The sequence below is a fragment of the Rhinopithecus roxellana genome, chromosome 14 (genome assembly GCF_007565055.1).
Source record: "Rhinopithecus roxellana isolate Shanxi Qingling chromosome 14, ASM756505v1, whole genome shotgun sequence".
NCBI classification, from domain to species: Eukaryota; Metazoa; Chordata; class Mammalia; order Primates; family Cercopithecidae; genus Rhinopithecus; species Rhinopithecus roxellana.
The window spans coordinates 56,301,113-56,318,950 of record NC_044562.1 but is presented as its reverse complement, the minus strand read 5'-3'; the positions used below and the strand labels follow the sequence as shown (position 1 = coordinate 56,318,950).

The 17,838-nt window shown below is 50.9% G+C and overlaps 1 protein-coding gene and 1 pseudogene across 2 annotated transcripts in view; one reads left to right on the top strand and one right to left on the bottom strand.

The window, feature by feature from the left end:
- The window catches only part of LOC104673096 (contactin-associated protein-like 4), a 208,440-nt gene that overhangs the window by 172,474 nt on the left and 18,128 nt on the right, over window positions 1–17,838 (bottom strand). The gene's annotated exons all lie outside the window — the stretch shown is intronic.
- On the top strand, window positions 13,367–16,347 carry LOC104673068 (annotated as a pseudogene).

The following is a 17,838-nucleotide window of genomic DNA, read 5'->3' as shown; positions in this document are numbered from 1 at the left end:
GCACAGGTGGAATTCACCTTCGAGGTCTCAGGATCCCACTCTCCGACTGTTGGGAGCTCAGGGGCCAGGCGGACCAGGCAGCCCCACACGGCCAGCTGCATCTAGCTTCTGCAACAGTGCATTCGCCATATTTAGAGACAAAGGACACAATATCCCTCAAATAGATCTGGGTGTTTTTGTAAATAATATTCAAATGCATTTTAAAAATTAAATGAGCGGAATAGCATATTTAAAATACTGAAATCTAAACATCACTTGCCCATCAAGGGCTGGTCAGTGAACCACCTCCCAGTGACCAGCTGGTGGTTCTGGGCTGTAAATATGTAACTCAGACATACAAAAATACTATTCAATAAAAAGTGTTCTTTCTCTTTTCTTTGTCAGGAAGCATCTGGACTCAATTTATAGAAAGGCAAAGTCCATGTATTTATAGTTTTGCTGAGGAGGCGCATGAATCCTGGCCTTGTGGGCTGTTCCTCGTCACTGGAGATGCCCAGGGGCACGTTTTACACCCGGCCGCTCTGTCTGCAGTGATATCTGGAGGAAGCAGGAGCACTGTGTGTGGGTGCTTGAATCTCTCAAGGCACATTTTACACCTGGCTGTTCGTCTGGAGGAAGCAGGTGCATTGTGCGGGTACTTGAGTCTCTCACGGGGCACATTTTACACCTGGCCACTCTGTCTGGAGTGGTACCTGGAGGAAGCAGGAGCACTGCGCAGGTGCTCGAGTCTCTCAAGGCCGCTTGGCCATGCAGTGGCACCCACTGGGGGACCTGGGCACAGGATGGGGGGCTCGGCCTTTCTGGTTGAATTCTCCACCCACTCTGGGACAAGGTCGGTGAGTCTGTGATGCTCGCCGTTGGCTGCCACACATCCCTCGTCACTGAGAAGAACAGGTGGAAAATGACATGCGTGATCTATCCAAAGACCACATCTGGGAGCACCTTGCTAACCATCAGGCAGTAATTCCATTTTAACTTCCAACGCCTAGAACTCGGCAGGCAGTGGGCAGGTGCTGGGTGAGGCGTGCATAGCGTGTAATGTTAGCTAGCTGTGATCTTTCACTCTCTGAGACCCTGATGTCTACACAGCAAGGACACACTTTAACCTTGACTCCCATTGGGCACACATCTTTTTTTTTTTTTTTTTTTTTTTTTTTTTTTGAGACAGAGTCTCACTCTGTCTCCCAAGCTGGAGTGCAGTAGCCGGGGCACACATCTTAAACACCTAGGAATTCAACAGTTTTCTGAGGGGAAAGTATTTAGCCCCAACCATCCAGCCAGGTGCAGCAGCGAGTGGGGGAGGCCTTAATAATATTTCTGATTAAAGGAAGAAAAGTCAGTGAACATCCACGATGCCAGGAAACATTATTTGGAAGGAATTCACACACCGAGTGAGGTCACAGAATTTTCAAATTTGCACGCTCTGCACAGCAGGAATATTTAAAAGACACAGCTGGACTAGCAGTTTGCAAACATTAATTTCAAACACAAGACGGGTTTGAAATTAGTTATTTAAAGTGGGGCTGTGGGTCCAGAGCTGGCTTCACAGATAGGGCCCAGGTCCCCCAGGTGGCCCTGAGGATCCACATGGGACAGAGGAGCCAGAGGCCCAGCCTCAGGACACTCCATGTAGGGGGCCACTGACCCCCAGCACCTCCAAGACAGCCCAGGGAGTGTTTCCAACTCAGTGAAGGGGAGGCTGTAGTCACACACACCATCACACACGGGGTCTGACCTGGAGCAGGGGCCTCAGGCAGTGAGGACAAACACCAACTCCAAAGACAGGAGAGTGGTGGAGCCATGGGCAACAGGAGACACCCTGGAGTGAAGGAGGGGCTCAGACAGGAGCAGGGCTTCAGAGAGGCCCACGAGAAGATGGGTGCTGCTGACTCCCATGCTCAGACACTCTCGCATGTATGCACACCCACAGGTGTTCTCTCACACACGTGCTCACATGCAGACACACGGCCATGTGCACATGCATGCACACCCACAGGTGCGCTCTCACACACCACATGTGCTGACACACAGACACACGGTCATGTGCACATGCATGCACACCCACAGGTGTGCTCTCACACACGAGGGCTCACACGCAGACACACGGCCATGTGCATATGCATGCACACATCCACACAGTCACACACATGACACCCTCACACGTGTCCACACAATAACACATTCACATGCAGTTACATACATATTCAGGTACACACACTCATGCCCAGTTACAAAATATCACGTGCACTCACATGTGCACACTCATGGCTACCCATGGACACACACATGCTCACACTCCTGTCCCTGTGTCATGACTGGCAGCCCTGGGGACAGGCACAGCAGTGGTATCTATGATGGGCAGGGTGTGACCCAGGGAACCAGGGGCGTCGGGTGGAAGGACAGAAGGAGCCAGTAATCTGCAAAACCAACGATCCAGGAAACAGAGTCTTGGAAACTCAGTGACCGCTGCATGTCATCATTTTAATCTTGCCTTAAACATGGAGCTTTACAACATTGTATGTGTCCCAAAATGAATTAATGTGCTAAAATATAAACCAGAGGAATGTCTTGATGGTACAGATATTTACAGTCTTAATGTCGAGTCACTGCCCAACATTTGGCAAACTTTGCTTCAGTTACCAGAATGATAACAGAACTGATGGAACTGCAAAGAAAATATGCAATTGACGGCTGTTTCTGATGAATTTTTGTTCAAGAGACGTAGCATATACTCCTTGTCACATTCACATGATCTAATTTCGTGCATAATAATACACAATGTATATGGAGAAGTATTAAAAATAAATACAATTTTCAAACCATTACACTAACTTTGATAACGTAATTAGTTTATAGTATACTGAGTTACAGGAGAAGTAAGAATAGGACTTCGTAACATATTTGTTCTATATCCCAAGTAACACAAAATAGCACTCATTTAACAAAATACCTATCCCCATTGCATCCCTACTTTAAAATTCACAACAAAAAGCGACATGTGTGGGTGCAGTGCTGTCACAGTGGGGCCGTGGGTGATCCTGGTCAGTATGGCATGGGCCACAGCCTCTCCGTGGCCACCCCTCTCCCTGGGCACCGTTCGGGGATGGGCGAGCTGGTGGAGAGTGGAGGCTCAACCACAGGGGCCTTGCGCATCATGGGGCAGGGATGGGGGAGGCTGAGCTCAAGGGATCGGCTGGGTGTCAGCTAGAAACAGAAGAGTTGGCCGGGCGTGGTGGCTCAAGCCTGTAATCCCAGCACTTTGGGAGGCCGAGACGGGCGGATCACGAGGTCAGGAGATCAAGACCATCCTGGCTAACATGGTGAAACCCCGTCTCTACTAAAAATACAAAAACCTAGCCGGGCGAGGTGGCGGGCGCCTGTAGTCCCAGCTACTCGGGAGGCTGAGGCAGGAGAATGGCGGGAACCCAGGAGGCGGAGCTTGCAGTGAGCTGAGATCCGGCCACTGCACTCCAGCCTGGGCAACAGAGCGAGACTCCGTCTCAAAAAAAAAAAAAAAAGAAACAGAAGAGTTCCTCACCCTCCATGCAGACAAGAGCTTAGGGGATGGGCCGGGCATCAGCTAGAAACAGAAGAATCCCTCACCCCCCATCCAGACAGCTGCAGGTGCCCACCTGGAGGCCCAGGACTTTGTGCAGAGCCCCCTGGAGGGCTTGTGAAAATGCAGTGGCTGGGCCCACCCCAGAGTTTCAGATTTAGCAGCCTGGGGAAGAACCAAGGCTACGCCTTTCCAGCGAGGTCCCGGGGGGCTGGCACTGTGCTCTGGGGCCACACCATGAGGACCACCGAGGAGCTCGTGGAGAAACCCTGGGCACCCAGGAGCAGCCAGGGAGGGCAGAGCTCAGGTCTGAGCACGGGGAACCGAGGGGATCCCAGGACCCCATTCTGCTGCTCAGAAAGCCACTGCCAGAAACATTCCAGAGTTGGAGTCGTCTTGGGGAAGCGTATGAGATCCAAGGAAGTTTCTCTAGACCCAGAGATGCTAGCTCAGCACCTGGGTAAATGGAACGAAGCAGTTCATAAAAGCCCACGGTGCCGCTGTTGACCAGGATGAGGAAGGGAATGTGAAATGAGGACCAGTGACAAAGGAGAGTGACTCATCAGACACCGTAAGCCCAGTGGACACTGACTACAGCCGACTAATCCTGGGACCACGATCAGACACAGACCACAGTGAATAATTGCGGGGCAGCCATTGGACACCGACTACAGCCGAATAATCATGGGACGACCACTGGACACAGACCACAGTGAATAATCACGGGGCAGCCAGTGGACATCAACTACAGCCGAATAATCATGGGGCCACCATCGGACACTGACCACGGTGAATAATCGTGGGGCAGCCAGCGGACATCAACTACAGCCGGATAATCACGGGGCCACCATCGGACACTGACCACAGTGAATAATCACGGGGCAGCCAGTGGACATCAACTACAGCCGAATAATCATGGGGCCACCATTGGACACTGACCACGGTGAATAATCGTGGGGCAGCCAGCGGACATCAACTACAGCCGGATAATCACGGGGCCACCATCGGACACTGACCACAGTGAATAATTGCGGGGCAGCCAGCGGACACCAACTACAGCCGAATAATCACGGGGCCACCATCGGACACTGACCACGGTGAATAATCGTGGGGCAGCCAGCGGACATCAACTACAGCCGAATAATCATGGGGCCACCATCGGACACTGACCACGGTGAATAATCGTGGGGCAGCCAGCGGACATCAACTACAGCCGAATAATCACGGGGCCACCATCGGACACTGACCACAGTGAATAATTGTGGGGCAGCCAGCGGACACCAACTACAGCCGAACAATCACAGGCCACTGTTAGACTCTGACCACAGTGAATAATAGCAGGGATAATCACAGGGCCACCATCAGACACCAATTATAGTGAATAATCACGGGGTCACTAGAGCCAGAGTCAAGGGCAGGGTCTCCAGGGAGGCAGCAGAAGACGGTAGCTTTTCATCCCAGGCTTGCTATTATGATTTGATTTTAAATTATATGTGTGGGGGGTTGTGTGTGTGTTTACAGACATATATACATATACATACAAATGCATCTATATTTGTATTTATATATCTATATGTACCCAATTTTTTTTTTTTTTTTTGAGACGGAGTCTTGCTCTGTCACCCAGGCTGGAGTGCAGTGGTCGGATCTCAGCTCACTGCAAGCTCCGCCTCCCGGGTTTACGCCATTCTCCTGCCTCAGCCTCCTGAGTAGCTGGGACTACAGGTGCCGCCACCTCGCCCGGCTAGTTTTTTTTTTTTTTTTTTTTTTTTTGTATTTTTAGTAGAGACGGGGTTTCACCATGTTAGCCAGGATGGTCTCGATCTCCTGACCTCGTGATCCGCCCGTCTCGGCCTCCCAAAGTGCTGGGATTACAGGCTTGAGCCACCGCGCCTGGCCAATGTACCCAATTTTGATTTAAAATTTAAAAAATAAAATTAATGTCAGAGTGGGATGTGCAGAACACATTATGCCTACTTATAAAAACAGGCAGCCAAGAGTTTCCACAGTGGGCTACTCTAGCTGCAGAGGCTCCTCCATTTTGGGTATAGAGACCTGCAAAAGATGAAGTGACTCCCATTCTAACAATGAGATAAATTGTGACTTTTCTGGAGCTTTTCAGTGAGCTGAGGTCACAAGACAACCAAGTAAACTGGGTTCCAAAGATTCTTCAGGTCCTTGGAGCAGAGATGTACCATGTGGGTGGCCCCACCTTTGGTGGAGAACAGGAAAAAATGGTGTCTGCCCTCAGGTAAGGTGGGAGGAAAGTGGCCATAGTTAATTTTGAAGGCTGGCTGGGGGCTTCTGAGGCAATTTGGAATAACTGAGGCTTCAGACCTAGCAGCCCTCTGGCAGATCCCAGCTCTTTCTCCAGGCCTCACTGGGTGCTCATGAGAAAGATGGGGTGTGGAGAAGGAGGCTGGAGAGAGCTCCCCTCAGAGGCACAGGTGCCCAAGGTGCCCAGCTGCCACTGAGGACAAGCCCAGGCCAGCCTGTCTCTTAGACAAAATAAAGAGCATGGCCTACAGGGCTCAGGCCCAGATCTACATCTGGGGAAGGGGAGAAAGCAAAAGCCATGAGCCTGCGGGATGGGGAGGAAATATTTTTGGGCTCAGGATTCTGCTCAGATAGAAGCAGAGGTCTGCGATTAGTGGCAGGAGGCAGAAGATCTTGGCTGAACGAGGCACAGGCAGCATTTTGCTGGCGGAGGCTGTACAGAACACAGTGCATATTGCTGAGGCCCAATGCACATGACATGCTGGATGCTATGCCTGCACCCGGAGAACTGAGAACACCGCTGCTCCAACCCAGGCCAGGCACTGAGTAGCAGGCAAGAGTGTCCTTCTGTGAAGGAAGGTGCCACCTCAGTGACGCAAGTCACACAGAGCTTCCAGAAGCCAAAGTTGAGGCAGAAACACTGAGAAAAACCCTCCAGCACTCCAGATACTACACCAAGCCCAAGGCAACCACAGCACCCAATGGAGGAATTTTAAGTCCGTGGTGCACAGAAGGTGACCACAGCAACAAGAAACCCAAACCTGGCTCAACTAGTGACCAAAGTAACTCAACAGCACTTAGGAAAAGGAAGAGGCATGCTATCTCAGGAAGGAAATACTAGTTATCTGTCTCTTAGGTTTTTTTTGTTTGTTTGTTTTGCATGTGGTACCTATTATTCAATCAAAAAGTTCAAGACAGAGAAGATCGAAAAATATAACCTATTGTCAAGAGGTAAAACAGTCAACAGAACCAGACACAGGGAAGTCCAAGATGTTTCATCTCTTGACTGGAAGTTCAAATGACTATAGTCCATGTGTTAAGGGAACTAGAAGAAAAGGTGAAAAATGTTTTTTAAAAAGCAGGTGAGGGGATTTCAGCAGAGAGATGAAATCTAAAACAGGCAAAGGAAAATACTAGGAATAAAAAACCTGATATCAGAGATAAAGAAGTATGTTGACAGACTTATAAGCTGGTTGAACCTAGCAGAGGAAAATCAGTATACTTGAAGATAAATCATTTGAAATTGTATAAACTGAAACACAATGTGGAAAAAGGAAAAGAGTGTTGAAGAGCTCAGATAATATCAAACACTCCAATATATGTGTAATTAGTGAATAAGAGGAAAATGAGAGAAACACAAGGAAAGAGGATGTATTTGAATAGACAATGGCCAAGAATTTTCCACTTTCAATGAAAGGGAACAAAGTACAGATTCAAATATCTCAGCTAAAACCAAGCAGTGTAAATAAAACACAAAATCATATTTATAGCAGATGCATCATAACCACACTACTGAAGAACAAAGGTAAAGTGAAAATCTTGAAGACAACCAGAAGGGGAAAAGATGCATGTGTACCAAGGGAAAAGATAAGAATTAGAGCAGAGTTATCCTCATGACTGTACAATCAGGAACCAATAAAGCAACCCCATTAAATGTTGAAAGAAAAACGGCACCAGCCGGGTGCGGTGGCTCAAGCCTGTAATCCCAGCACTTTGGGAGGCCGAGGCGGGTGGATCACGAGGTTAGGAGATCGAGACCCTCCTGGCTAACACGGTGAAACCCCGTCTCTACTAAAAATACAAAAAAACTAGCCGGGCGTGGTGGCGGGCACCTGTAGTCCCAGCTACTCGGAGGCTGAGGCGGGAGAATGGCGGGAACCCGGGAGGCGGAGCTTGCAGTGAGCCGAGATTGCGCCACTGCACTCCAGCCTGGGCGACACAGCGAGACTCCGTCTCAAAAAAAAAAAAAAAAAAGAAAAGAAAAACAGCGCCAACCCAGAATCATGCACCAGCAATAGTAGCTTTTAAGGTATTATTTCAAGGTGAGGTAAAGACATTTCCAGATCAGAAGAAGCTGAATAATTCATTGCAGGTAGACCTTCACTACAAGACATTTTAAAGGAAGTTACTCAGGCAAAAGGAGTGTGATATTAGTGGAAAATTTGGACCTAGACAAAAGACTAAAAAGTTCTGGAAATGGTAAAAACAAGGATCATTATAAAATATATAAATTTTTAAGTTACTTTAAAATGTAATTGTCTGCCTGAAGCAAAGATGGTAATGATGTATCGTGTGGTTAATTAATACGTAGCAGTAGAATGTATGGCAAAAACAGCACAAAGGAAGGAAAAATGGAAGTTTACCTTCGAACCATACACTGGTTGGTATAATATTATGTTCATTCAGACTTGAATAGGTTAAGTATGTATATGTTAAGTCTTAGAGCAGACAGTAAAAATTTTTTAAGGGCTACTGTTAATAAGCCTATCATGGAAGTAAGATCTGATATAAAAATTACTCCACAAATTCAGAAGAAAATAATCGTCTAGGATCGCTTCAGGATTGCAAAAGAGAAATGTGATTTCAAGGATTTCTTTCCTGTGACCACATCAGTTTGCCTGTGTCTGTATCCAAACCAAGCTGAATCACAACCACCTGTCATCCTCCTGCCAGGTCATCTTACTGGGGGACGACTCCGTGGCCGCAGGAACATGGTCCTCTCCGCACTGCACAGCCTGCTGACCCAGACCAGCTTCTGCTGCAAGCCTGTGTTCAATGTAGAGGACTTGCATGGCCACTTACTGTCACCTTAGCACTCAGTTTTCTCCCCTGGATTTGTGGACAAGGATCTAATTTTCACTGTTAGATTACTGTGGAGATTGTCATAATCACATTTTAGAGCACTGCTAAAATAACAGTGAACTGGTTAAATTATTTTAAAAATAATAAAACCCACAATAATTAAGAAATAGAACAAAAGAGCCGAAGCAGAGTCTGGGTGAAGGAATCACTTCAGGACATCAGCAGCTGTGATACCTAAGAAGGCAGCTTTTTAAACAGAAATAAGCGGGATGTCTGCCATGCCTTTCTGCACCTCGCACAGCTTTTCTATGGACCTGGAGATAAAGTTACGGCGTTTCCCTAGCATGTGTGCGATCCTTGAAGCCAAGGCGATTTCGCCTGTGAAACCTCAGTGTTGGGCACTTTAAAATCCTCAGGAGGACTCTGATGTAATAAGAGTGTCTTCAAGGTTTGTGACACGTTCATATTTTATAATACAATTAGAAAATTTTCCCGTGATGTCAGTTACTCTCTGAGGTAACAATACTATCAAAATCAGAGATGTGGTTTCTGTTTTCAGGTTTTTAACATCAAACCTAAATTACACAAGAAATACCTTTTACATCCTTTAGAAATATAGTTTGATAATTTGGACACTCTCAGAGTATAAAGTGAGTTGAAGAAAATAACTAAAATGTCCCTTAGCCAGGGACCCCCGGCGCAAGACCAGGACGAGGCCACTTTAGGAAGTGCCCCTTCGCGTCAGCAGGTGAGTGAGTCGGAGGCTCTGCGCTCCCCTGGGTGTCTCCAAGGGCACCTGCCCCGGCCTTTGCTTTTTCCCTCAGAGTCTTCCCTGGGATGGTTCGTGGGAGCCTTTGTCCACGAGGAGATGGCATGTCTTCCTGGATAACCTTGTACCAGGAGGGAGTAAAACTCATTTATGCTGAACAAGGATGTTTTCCAGAGACCACTGACAAAATCCAGCCTTCTGATTTATTTATTTATTTTTTTGAAACAGAAATCAACAATCAGAATCTGAAAAGGAAGTGGCAGCTTGCAGCTGTGAGACAGCACAGGGCATGGAGCTCCAGGGGCAGAGCCTGGCGGGACGTGGGATGGACACGGCCTGAGTTTGTCTGTGGTGGACCAGCGAGGCTTCCAGCGGACCTACCCCTGGCAACAGAGGAGACTGCCTGTAAGTTATCCCCAGGCCAATAGTCAGGGGTCCGCACCTGCAGACAGGATGGGAAGGACGTCGGGCTGCACCAGGTGTCAGGGAAGGACCCAGCTGACCCCACCAGAGCACGTGGTGCAGGCCAGCATTTTGGAGGCATCGGGAGTCCCGGGGAGGGTTCAGCCTTGTGTGCCCCTCACTGTCCAGCAACCGCCCGTGGGCTCCCCTGGAAGCATCACCAGTGAGGCCAGGTGATGCTCTTTAGCCAAGGGAATTCCTGGAGACAGATGGCCGCGGAGGCTGCTGGCAGAAGCTGGGGGGTGGCCGCCCATCACAGATGGTGACGGGGACAGCAAGTCACAAATTCACCACAGATGCTTCTGCAGCAGCAGTCCTCAAAGCATGGTTCCCTGGAACCCTTGAGGTTCCCCAAGGCCCTTCAAGGGGATGCGTGAAGTCAAAGCTATTTTTATAATAATTCTAAGACATTGTTTGCCTTTTCACTCTCTTTTTTCTAACAGATATACAATAGAGTTTTCTGGAAGCTACATGGAACATCTGTACCTGTGAACCAGGCGTTGGAGAGACCGGCACAAAGAAGTAAGGCTCCTCACTATTTGTTCTTTTGTTTTGGAAAATGAAGATTTCTGAAGAAAATATGTTTTATGTCAGCCTGTAATGGGTTTGTAGTGTTATTTTAAAATCAATTAATATATGTTTAAAAACATTCTCAGTATTCATGTCTAGTATAAATATCAATAGATACAACCCCCCAAGTCAGACATTTCTGGGGGTCCTCAAATGTCAAGAGTCAAGAAATCTGGAGGCCACAAGGCTCAAGAGCTGCCATGTAGAGGACGTTGCGGCTGGCAGTCCTCGTGTGGAGGACATGGCGGCTGGCAGTCCTGTGCATCCACAAAATCAAACACACACGTGGACAAACACCAAGGTACCTTCTACAAAATAATCATTTCACTTAATGATGTTGAATCAAAATCATACACCGTTCCCATTACAAAAGCAGAAACTTAGATGATATTCAAAGGTGTGTGTACCCAGGGGAGCAGGGAAATTGGAGGACGTTTAAATACCTGAGGGGTGGCCGGGCGCGGTGGCTCACGCCTGTAATCCCAGCACTTTGGGAGGCCAAGACGGGTGGATCACGAGGTCAGGAGATCAAGACCATCCTGGCTAACACGGTGAAACCCCGTCTCCACTAAAAATGCAAAAAATTAGCCGGGCATGGCGGCAGGCGCCTCTGGCCCCAGCTACTTGGGAGGCTGAGGCAGGAGAATGTCGTGAACCCGGGAGGCGGAGCTTGCAGTGAGCCGAGATGGCGCCACTGCACTCCAGCCTGGGCGACTGAGCGAGATTCCGTCTCAAAAAAAAAAACAAACAACAAACAAACAAACAAAACCTGAGGGGCCAGGCCTCATGGTTTTCATTCATCTATTTATATAACCTACACAATGACAGCTATTTACATGTTTCATATGATTTTCACCAGGATGTGGCTGATAATTGCAGACAGAAAGTCACCTGAGGAGGCTACTTGAAATAATTTCTTCATCTTCCATGAAGGTGGCAAGTTGAAATACTACTTTCCTCAGAAATCAACAGAAGGCTTACAATCCTACCATGCATGTATCTTGCATTTTTCTTTATAAATATGAACCTACATCCACAAGTTTTAAGAATGATTTGAGGCTGGGTGCGGTGGCTCCCAGCATTTTGGGAGGCTGAGGTGGGCAGATCATGAGGTCAGGAGATCGAGACCATCCTGGCTAACATGGTGAAACCTCATCTCTACTAAAAAATACATATGTATATATAAATTAGCTGGGCGTAGTGGCAGGCGCCTGTAGTCCCAGCTACTCAGGAGGCTGAGGCAGGAGAATGGCGTGAACCCGGGAGGCGGAGCTTGCAGTGAGCCAAGGTCGCGCCACTGCCCTCCAGCCTGGGGGACAGAGCGAGACTCCATCTCAATAAATAAATAAATAAAGAAGAATTATTTGAGGCCTCCAAAATTAAATCCATTTACAGAAACATTCACGTCTTCAGGGAGAGATACTGCCATTACGTGCTTATTGAAGTTACACAAAAATAAGAAAAAATAAAACTACAGTGCCTGATAAAATCTAATGCCTTCTTTCATTTAAAGAGACTATGTAAAATAGCTGACAATTTGAAACCTTGACAAACGTCTAATGGCAATAATTATTGCTGAAATGTGTAATGACGCTACTAACTTCTGGAAACCACTTTTCACTTGTGAGTAAAAAGCCATGATTGCAATGTTCTAAAATGGTGGAGATGGATAAAGGCGCCCCCATAGCACAGTGGCCGAAAATGCAAAGTTGGGACCTGGCCCTACGTTCCTCTCCTGGCCACTCGTCTACACCCTCTGTAACAAACCAGGAAATGTGAGTGTTTCCCGGGGTTCTGTGAGACGTCCTAGGAAATGACCCGACCTGAGGAGGTCGGGGAACCCCCACTTTGTAGGCAAGTCAGACAGAAGTTACAGCGAGATGGAGCTGGGACCCGTCTTAGGGGCCTGCCAGGCCACCCCAAACATGGAAATAAAGGAGAATCTTGAGTTCATTCAAGGAAAGTTACAGGCACCAAGCTGGCCTTGAAAACCAAACAAGCATCCTTTTGTTCTAAATTTCTTTCCAGGGGGCCTGAAGGAGGAGATCCCCACAGTCTACAACTTGACATTTGTTTCTGCCGACCCCAGAGTTTTAGACACAGCTTCTTCTTAACCAATTGTAAATCAGAGAATCTTAGAATCCACTTATGACTTGTGGGATCTCACTTCAAGATACCTCGATCTCGATCTCTCTCTTTTATTTTTTTTAGGTGAAACCAATCGTTAGCTTCCAAGTATTGATTTGTGACTTTGCCAGCAGTCTCTGCCTCCCACCTTTAAAAAGCGTTACCTGTAGGCTGCTGGGGGAGCTCAGGTCTTAGCAAGAGCTGTCTGATTCTCCTTGCTTGGTGCCCTGCAGATAAACATCCTCCTTTCTCCACTGCAAAACCTCAGTGTGGACATTTGGCCTTACTGCGCCAGGCAAGAGGACGCAATTCGATTTGGGAAGGGTGTCCACCACTCGCAGCTGGTGTCTGAGGCGGGCAGTCTGTGGGACATGCCCTTAGTCTGCGGGGTCAGTGCTGGCTCTGGGCAGTTAGTGTTGGGATCGAGTTAAACTTTCTGACACCAAGTCAGTGTCCAAGAGAACTGAGAAATTGCTTGGATGAAAAACTCACAATTGGTGTCAGAAGTGTTGTGCATGTGGAAAAGTCATTTTCTTTTAGCCATCAACTCAACTATATATTTAAAATGATTTTTAGGTGCACCACGCTGGCCGGAGGAGAGGCATGGGACGCCCGCGGGCGGGGTCAGGGCGGGGGCCGGGGCCCAGGCGCACGGACCTGCGAGCGGACCCCAGAGGCGGCGGTGGTGCAGCGGGGTGGCCCGGCGTGCGGGGAGGCGGCCAAGGCGCCGGGTGCAGGATAGCTGCCGCCTGGGAGAGGCTACCCGGGCGCCCTGCTAGGGTGAGGGCCCCTGCCCTTAGATCATGAAAAACCTCGGTGACAGCCGCCCTCGCCACCTCTCCAACAGCCTAGACCCACCCCACGAGCCCCTGTTTGCAGGGACCGACCGCAACTCCTACCTACTGTCTGCCACAGAGGCCTTCGCCCGCAAGGCCCGCTTCCCCGGACAGAACACCCTGCCAGGTGGTGGGGGCGGGGGGTGGCCTCTTTCCCCTCAACAACCAGCTGCCCCCACCCAGCAGCACCTTTCCCCGCATCCACTACAACTCCCACTTCGAGGTGCCAGAGGAGAGCCCCTTCCCCAGCCATGCCCAGGCCACCAAGACCAACCGGCTGCCCTCCAGCCTCCTGGCCCAGTTTGAGAGGCAGCTGCCCATCCACCGTGATGGCTTCAGCACCCCCAGTTCCCCCATGGTGAGGCCCTGGCAGCATTGGCCAGCTGGTCCACTCAGTCCAATGGCTTTTCCTCACCAAGGCACCCTTACTGGGGGTACAGCGGGCAAGGTCGGTGGCAATGGCAGCAAGAAGGTGGCACAGAGGACAGCAAGGGCTGGAGGGCCAAAAGCAAGGAGCAGGCCAAGGCTGGGTAGCCCAACGCAGCCGCTCCAACATCTCAGGCTGGTGGAGCTCTGATGACAACTTGGACAGAGAGGCCAGCACCTTCCGCAGCAGTGGCCCAGCCTCTGGGCTGATGACACCAGGCCACCAGGCAGAATGCAGCCAGCCACGCTACTTCATGCATGCCTACAACACCATCAGTGGGCACATGCTCAAAGCCACCAGGAACACCACCACCGGGCTGACCACCCCACCACCCCCACCTGCACCCCCAGCCTTGGGGTGGGCACTGATACCAACGACGTCATACTGGGCTCCTGGTCCACTCCGACCCTCAGCCACGCCCACAAGGTCGGCCAGAAGACCTCGGCCACCTTGGATAAGAGCCTGCTCAAGTCCAAATCCTGCCACCCGGGTCTAGCCTACCATCACCTGCAGGTGCCCAGCGGCAGCGTGTGGAGCACCACGCTGCTGTCCCCATGCGAGACGGATGCCGCGGCCGAGGGCCCCAGCCCGTGCCAGCACACGCGCAGCAGCAGCTACATCAAGGCCATGGGTGACCAGGACAGCGACAAGTCCAGCCGCAGCCCCAAGCCCTCACCCAAGACCGCGGCTCGGGCCAGAGCTATCTGAGGGCCACGCAGCAGTCACTGGGAGAGCAGAGCAACCCCCGCAGGAGTCTGGACCGCCTGGATTCAGTGGACATGCTGCTGCCCTCCAAGTGTCCAAGCTGGGAAGAGGACTACACGCCCGTCAGCGACAGCCTCAACGACTCCAGCTGCATCAGCCGGATTGTTGGACAGACCTCCCTGATCCCCCAGTTGTTTGAGCAGCAGGTACAGGAGGCAGAGCTGAGTGACCAGTATGAGGCGGCTGCAGTGAAGCGGAGTCCACAGCCTCGGAGATGCCTGACCTGCCAGTGCCCAGCTACTTCCGCTCCCGCAGCCACAGCTGCCCGTGTGCCATCCAGTGCTCAGCTACTTCCGCTCCCACAGCCACAGCTGCCTGTGTGCCATCCAGTGCCCAGCTACTTCCGCTCCCGCAGCCACAGCTGCCCGTGTGCCATCCAGGCAGGCTGCTTGCAGCAGGAGGTCAGTGTCTCCCTGCAGTCCCTCTCCCCACCGCCCAGTACCGGCAGCCTCAGCAATAGTCACATGCTTCCAAGTTCATCATGCCTAGTGGCATATAAGAAGACCCCGCCACCGGTCCCTCTACGCACCACTTCAAAGCCGTTCATCTCACAGTCCAGAGCAGTACTGAGTCTGCCCAGGACACCTACCTGGATAGCCAGGACCACAAGAACGAGGTGACTAGCCAGTCGGGCCTGAGCAACTAACTCATCGGACAGCCTGGACAGCAGTACCCAGGGCGGAGTCGCCCCAGCCCAAGGCCCCAAAGCTACCCCCAAAACATGCAGCTCTGAAAAGTGAACAAGGGACGCTGACCAGCTCTGAGTCCCACCCTGAGGCTGCCCCCAAAAGGAAACTGTCATCAATAGGAAGACAAGTTGACTGCATTCAGCCAGTGCCAAAAGCGGAGCCCAGTCCCGCTCCCATCAGGGTTCAGGTAGAGGACGACTGGCAAAGCAGCGTCCCCTCTCACGGTATGTCCTCCCAGTGGGACAGGGACTCAGATACCCAGGATGTCAATAACTCGAGCTGTAAGTCATCTGAGAGGAGCCTCCCGGACTGCACCCCTCCCCTCAACTCCATCAGCACTGATGCCGGTCCCTGGCAGGGCCCCAAGATTGCCCAGATCCAAGTGTAACCTTTCCTATGGAGACAACAGCGACCCTGCCCTCGAGGCATCCTCGCTGCCCCAACCTGACCCCTGGCTCAAGACCTCCTCCAGCTCCCCAGCAGAGCCCGCACAGCCAGGGCCTGCCGCCAAGACAGCTACTGGTTCCTAAAGCTACTGCAGGCAGAAACGGAGCAGCTGGAAGGCTGGTGTGCCAGATAAGGAGACCGAAGAGAACAACCTCTCTGAAGAAGTCTCAGAAAAAGTCCTCAGTGTTGTGAGCAATGCCCAGCTACTGATGTCGCAGAAATTCTGGCAGTTCCGGGGCCTCTGTGAGCAAAACTTGAACCCTGATGCCAACCCACGCCCCACAGCCCAGGACCTGGCAGGGTTCTGGGACCTGCTACAGCTGTCCATCAAGGACATCCGCATGAAATTTGATGAACTCTACCACCTCAAGGCCAACAGCTAGCAGCTGGTGGTGACCCCCAAGAAGAGGAAGAGAAGAAACCACCCACTCCGGTTCCAAAGAAGCAGCCAAATCCAAGCCGGCTGTGAGCCACAACGCCTCAGACGCCAGCGAGAAGCAGTACCAGAGGCCCGCAAGAGACTCCCGGTGGCCAAGTGGGCAGCTTCTGTGCGGCAGAACTCAGCCGAGAGCATGGACAGCATCGAGATGTATGTCCCGGAGGCCCAGACCAGGCTCTGAGACGCAGGAGGAAAGAAAACCATTTTAAATCATTAAAAAACACGAAAACTACGTGTGAACGGAAAATAAATAAATAAGTAAATAAATAAATAAAATGATATTTACATAGATCGTCTGGGACTTTGAGGTATTCTCCTATGAACACCAAGCCTGCCTTTCTCTGGGGATGGCCTCTGTCTGCCCTGAAGCTTTTCTCTCTACAGTTCTGATTTTTTCTTGTGCATCCCCTCTGTCTGGAAACTGGTGTGACATTTTGGGAGAGATTCTCGGCTCCGTCTTCTCACTCATTGAGGATCAGTGTGGTAGTAATCCTGCTTCCACAGCAGTGAGGGGTTCCTTCATTTTCCCGATATCCCGCTGTTTATTTTAAGTAAAACTTCCTCCCCCTCAACCTAAGTATCAGGCCCGCGTCCTCCAAAGGCCCTTTGTCAGCTGGGACGTTTTTCCTCCTGGGATCTTTACTGCTCTGATGGTTGACCTTCTCTTTCAGGGATGACTTTCTCGAACCCTGGGCTCTGGTGTCCTTCTGGATGGTGGTAGATGCTGGTTGGAACTGGCTTCTGCAGGCCTCCGATGGGTTTCCAAGCTCTTGCTGGGGGGACCACAGCAGCCTCCCAGGTGCAAGGCCGCATACCCCTGGTGTCTGTGGTCCGGGGCAGGACCCTGCCTTTCCAGGGACCCTGTGCTGATCACACCCAGTCTGGCCCCTCAGGATCCTGGGCTTGCTTCCTGGTCCCCACACCCTAGGGGGATGCAGAGCTGGCACCCTCCCAAGCCCGTGGCTGGCTCAGCTGGTTCCCCCAGGGCTGCTCCCGTCCTTGCCCTCTGCCCCTTCTAGGTTTGTCACCGTTTCCTCCTGAGAGGTTTGGGTGCTTCTTCTTTAATCCAAGGCTGAAGAGTTTCTATTTGCAGACTCTGTTTACATCCCGGTACCACCACAGTGCCCCTTCTTTTCTGATATGATTCTCAACCTGTTTGTCACCTAAGGACGTTCGTTGTTGGAAAGGCCGTGCCATGCCACCTGACAGCGGAGGGCACAGGGTGACTTTTTGGGCTGTGTCCTCCATCATGTATTGGGCCTATTTCCTGTCTGACTTGTAAGGACCCCTGGGAGATGGTCAGAGGACAGGTTCAATAGTTGCCCTTACTGGGGAAAAGCCACATCCTCAGAGACAATGTCAAAGGTGTCCTAGGGGCTCCCTGCTAGTGTGTGGGGGCAGGTGCCGAGCCAAAGGGATGGGACAGCACAGGACGCCCCACAAACAACAAAGCCTCAGTGTGTGGCTGGCGGCTCCCGTGTGCTGATGCCCTTTGTCACCACTGCGGAGCTCAGGTCGGGTGTGGTGGCCGCACAGCCGTGCAGTGGGGATGGCGCCTCTTGGGCAGCCACAACTGCTGTGGCATGAACGACCCCCCCCACCACACACAAACCCCGGAGCAAGGCTGCATCCCATAGACTTTCACCCGGATGCTGAGGTCTGAATTTCACCT